Genomic DNA, 5,317 nt, shown 5'->3' with positions numbered 1-5,317 from the left:
GTATTGGCTTCATTGTTTACAGTTTTATGGGTCAAAGAACAGATGAGCTTATGCAATAGTAAGGTGTGCAGTCATGAGAGACATTATTGGTGACTTCATACCAATATCTCACTATACAAATTCGATGTTTCTGCACCATGTTTTTCTAAAAGAGAAAATTGATCTCATCGATATGAAGAGTTCTTGTATGATTTCTGAACTGTTTGCATGATTATAATGAGCTCAAAGACGCATGTGCTCCAGGATGTCATGTATGGAAAATCTTAGAAATCTTCTTTACCTGAACATCAAGGAGGCAAAATGTTTGCATGATTATAATGAGCATTGAGCCCTTGTACCTTTTAACACTATATCATTTAGTACAAAGTATTAAAAAAAAAGCTCAGGTGATTTCTAGAGACCAATAACGTGCGTGGGACTCTTTATTGTGTGTTTGGTCTGTTAGGGAGGGTTAGTTGGGGGGGGGGGGGGGGGGGGGGGGGGGGGGTTAATTGAAGAAACACGATGGATGCAAGTTAATTGTACGTGAAATGTCACGAAAAATCATATGATGGAGAAAAGTTGGGTGTAAATGGAGCAAAGATTTTCCGTTCTAATTTTTTCTTGTGTAGTGTTAATTTAAGGTACTAAATTGATGACGTGAACACTTCGTCTGCCGTGAAATGAAAAAAGAAAACACGGAAATGGAATCGAAAAGGGACATTCTTTTATCGGAGGGAGTAGGTGCCAAACCATGCAAGTTAAACCAGAATTGCGTAGCATGAGTAATACCTGGTTCCACATCAATGTATAGATATACCACGCTCCGTATTCTAAGGTATAACACATAAGATTTGCTGGATATGTTGCTACTGCGGGTTCCAAACTCATCAACATTGTTTGAGACAACAATGACGGAATCTCGTCCTTAGTCACTACCAATCCTTATAACACATGAGAAGAAAAAGATACCGAAAGTCTTCCACTAAACGACGTATAATTCTCTAATAACTCCTCCCAGAATTAATTTTCTTCAGACTTCTCCATAGGCACACCACAATATACTTCATCCCCATGGAAATCTGCAAATCTTGATAAACCGACCAAGGTAAGCTTCTAATCTCAATTAACTTTCTGAGAGTAATATCAATTAACTTTCAAAGCATCTGAGCCAAACGAGAACAATTCTGACTTTTACTTACCGACATTGATCCAGATATTATAGAATGTGAGGCCTGGCTTTGCAAGGGTATTTATGAACGAGAGCTCCTACCATGTGCCTGTCACGTAATCAACCTCATAGACCGCTTCTGTGTCCCGCATGGAGGTGTCACCATTTGCGGCAAAGGACAGCACAACGGGTAATGAATTACCGGTCACAACATCACCACAGCTGCAGCAATCTTATGTCAAGATGACCAACAACGTTACCGACCACAAAACAAAAATGGGAAAATGATAAAGGCATGCGTCAACAAAATCTTAAGGCTACCATCTGAATTCCTGGATATGCAAACCTCCCTGACAAAGAATGATGCTCCAACTCTCATCTCCAGCCAATACAACCAAAACATCAGCCAATACTTCATCGACATGTTAGCAAGCTGTAGAGTTATCCACTACGGGTAATTCCTAATACTCTGGATCTCTTTTATTACGAACAGACCTCGTTACCAAACGGCAACCCCATTCCGGACTCCGTGACCACGGCCCTATTTTCATTGAGGTTCTTATTAAAGCAATAAAAAAGAAGCCCATGTAAAGGAAAATTCAACTCTGGAAAAATATCAACATTGCTGAACTTGGGGAAAGGTGAACACTTCGTCTCTAACAAATCCTATGAGAGAAGATAGATTGATTGTATATTGTTTAACGTTCCTCCCGAGAATATTTCACTCATATGGAGACGTCACCATTACCGGTGAAGGACTGCAGTTTAGGCCTATGCTCGGCGTTTACAGCCTTTTAGCAGGGAGGGTTCTTTATCGTGACACACCTCTTGTGACACGGGGCCTCGGTTTTTGCGGTCTCATCCGAAGGACCGCCCCATTTAGTCGCCTCTTACGACAAGCAAGGGGTACTGAGGACCTATTCTAACCCGGATCTCCTCGGAACCCTATGAGGAAGATCTTAACCACTAATGGGAAGCATTTAAGACATCATGCATATCCATCATTGATGAGAAGAGAATGCAAACCTGCCTGGGTGCGATTCAGCCAACCATGGATTTCACGTTAGATAAAGAGACTGTCACAACGAATAAACGTGTATTTTATCAAATCAGCGAAGACGGACAATCCAAAAATACCTGGATAAATAAAACTCCATACAAAAAGAAACACGTAGAGGATTTAAGAACTCCCATATCGAATACATGAAGGATATCGTCACCAATGATGGATACGGAAAAGGCTCTTTACATACATCAAAAACTATAAAAGTGACAGTAGTGGAGTGTCCCCTCCCCCCACCCACCCCACCCTTCAAGGTCAAAATAACGAACGACCAATTTTGCAGCGTTTTTACATATGAGAACATGTCTCATCTATCATCGATAAATGAACCATCAGTACCTATGGATAAATTCAGTTTAGATAGTATTGACAGTTCCTGTAGAACCTGGACCCATTCAAAGCTCAGGGACCTGACAACATCCCTGGAATGGAAGCAGGCCTTAGTGGCACCGATCTTCAAGAAAGGGGACAAGACATCGCCATCTAACTATTGTCCTATATCACCAACGGTTGTATATTGTAAAATCCTGGAACATGTCATCCATAACCTGGTGAAACATCTAGATAGGAACAAAATCCTATCTGACCAACAACATGGGTTCCGCAAAAGAAGATTTTGTGAGGATCATCAATTGAATTACCAGAGAGATCGAGAAAGCTGAACAGGTGGACGCTATACTCCTTGACATCAGTAAGTCCTTTGACAAAGTCCCACACCAGCTCCTACTTTACAATCTCAAGGAAGGAGCGTACTGAACTGGATTGAGAATTTCCTCAGCTAACGCAGCCAGCGAGTCATAGATGACCACATTTCATTTTCAACACCAGTTACATCGAGAGAGAGAGAGAGAGAGAGAGAGAGAGAGAGAGAAGGGGAGTTGGTTCAAACACCATATTATTTGCTGTTGATATCCTACTTTACAGGAAGGTCAAGACGTCACTCCACTCATCTCTACTCCAAGATCTGCAGAGGCTTGAGCAGCGGGAATAAGACTGGCATATATTATTTAGCCCATCAAAGTGCAAGATGATCCGGTTCACAAGGAAGCGTAGCACTACCAACACCATCCAGCAGCGTGCACTTGTTAATAAAGGGAACTACCTAGTAGTGACAAACTCATCTGGAAGACCATGTGGATTCCATAACCAAGGAAGCAACCCCTCCCACCCTTTCCCCATAATTTTGGTTTTTTATGAGTTTGCTTGCTGTCGTGTTCTCTTTCTAATTCCAGGTATTGGTGTTCTCTGTGATTCTCGCCATCCTACGATAATGCGTCATGGCTTTACTCAACTACCAAGCAGGTCATTGTGTATCCGACTTCGTACTCCATTCACGGAAAGGGCTGAATCTCAGCTATCCGAATTTTGCTTGAAGCCCTGCCGCAGATTCTGTTAATTTTCCAGAGTCTCTGCCCAATAATTTGTGCTTCCGTCATTGTGCCATTTTCATTGTTTCTACATCATACACTATTGGAAAAGTCGATGTAGACCATTGTGTGAAAAATCCATTGATCATCATTGAATGTGTATCATATAACGAAAATATCGAACATTTACCATTTAACCTCATTGACCTATGAATATTGAACGCTTATTGATGATGGACTTCATTCTGAATACTGGTTATTGGTCATTGACAATAAGGAATATAATCATTGATGCCTCATGCTCATTGTGAATTTTCATTGATCATTTATACATTTATTGTATTTTGTTCTGTCATTTATATTTTAAAATAAGTAAAGCCATGACAAAAACTGTCAACACACTTGTTTGTTTGCTCTATTCTGTCGAGATAATATGTCAGCTTATCTAGTTACGATTGTTGTACTACCTTATATCATCGTAATTTACCTGTTGTTGCTTCATGTAAGATAGTAGGATTAATAATATCAGGGAAAAGAGGGTGGATTTTACATATGTTTTGGTAGCCATAATACTTTGCTCGGATCGTCACTTCCGGTTTAATGACATATTTTAAAACTATGTGTTCTATAATTCAAGTTTAGAATATTGGATCAGATTCTACATTTTAGTTTGAGTTGTTGTGTATTTTGAGGCTATTAGTAGTTGTTTATTGTTAACATAGATCTTATAATCAGTCAGCATAATCGGGACTATACATTTGTTCACGCTATCGTCGGTAGTTACGATATTCATACGCTACATATTTCTGTGCTTAATGCAAAGTATAGAGATGTTTTAAAATCATTGAAGTTATTACTTAATTGGCTTACTTAAGTTTATTTCATGTGTTCTAGTTCCAATTGTTAACTTTACCTTGTTCTATTTATTACGATATTTTACAGCAGCTTGTGTGGCAAAAGTAGTTCTGTGTGGGAACTCAGCTTCCCGTACAAGCTATTGATTGGTTGATAGTTCGTACGGCATATTTTCATTGGATAATTTGAGTCATGTGACAGAGGATATGAGGTTATATAAGGAAGCGCGTACTACATCTACGTTACGACTGATTTCAGTTAGTTGTATGGCGGCAACAGTTTAAGCTTAAAGAAGAAAAACAAAGACACTGAGGTACATATAATTGTTAAGCCGTTCTTGCCACACTGATTTGACTGCGGATAACTCCGTTTACCTGATCAGGATATGGGGCTCACGGCGGGTGTGACCGGTCAACAGGGGATGCTTACTCCTCCTAGGCACCTGATCCCACCTCTGGTGTGTCCAGGGGTCGGTGTTTGCCCAACTATCTATTTTGTATTGCTTGTAGGAGTTATGAGATCGATCACTGTTCGTTATCTTCACCTTGCATAATGTAAATTACATCTAGTTAGAAATCTCCTACCACACTGGACGATCTAAACTTGTGTTTCTGAAGAATCAGCTATGTCTCTTGATGTTGTTATATATAGAAATCCTATCACATCATGACCTATGTGCACTACCTTTATTATTATGCTATAAAGTGATGTTGTACGTTTAATAAATGTTGAGTATGGCTGATCATCATCTTGAGTATTATTCAACAAAGTATCTACATGAGTGGAGCCTGGTCTATTTACGTGAGAACAATTAAATTATATGGGCACATCCTAATAAACAGATGAGTTATTTTGATGGTGAAGCAATGACCTGTTTACATG

The sequence above is a fragment of the Ostrea edulis genome, chromosome 9 (assembly GCF_947568905.1).
Source record: "Ostrea edulis chromosome 9, xbOstEdul1.1, whole genome shotgun sequence".
Lineage (NCBI taxonomy): Eukaryota > Metazoa > Mollusca > Bivalvia > Ostreida > Ostreidae > Ostrea > Ostrea edulis.
Note: the sequence above shows the minus strand (reverse complement) of the source record.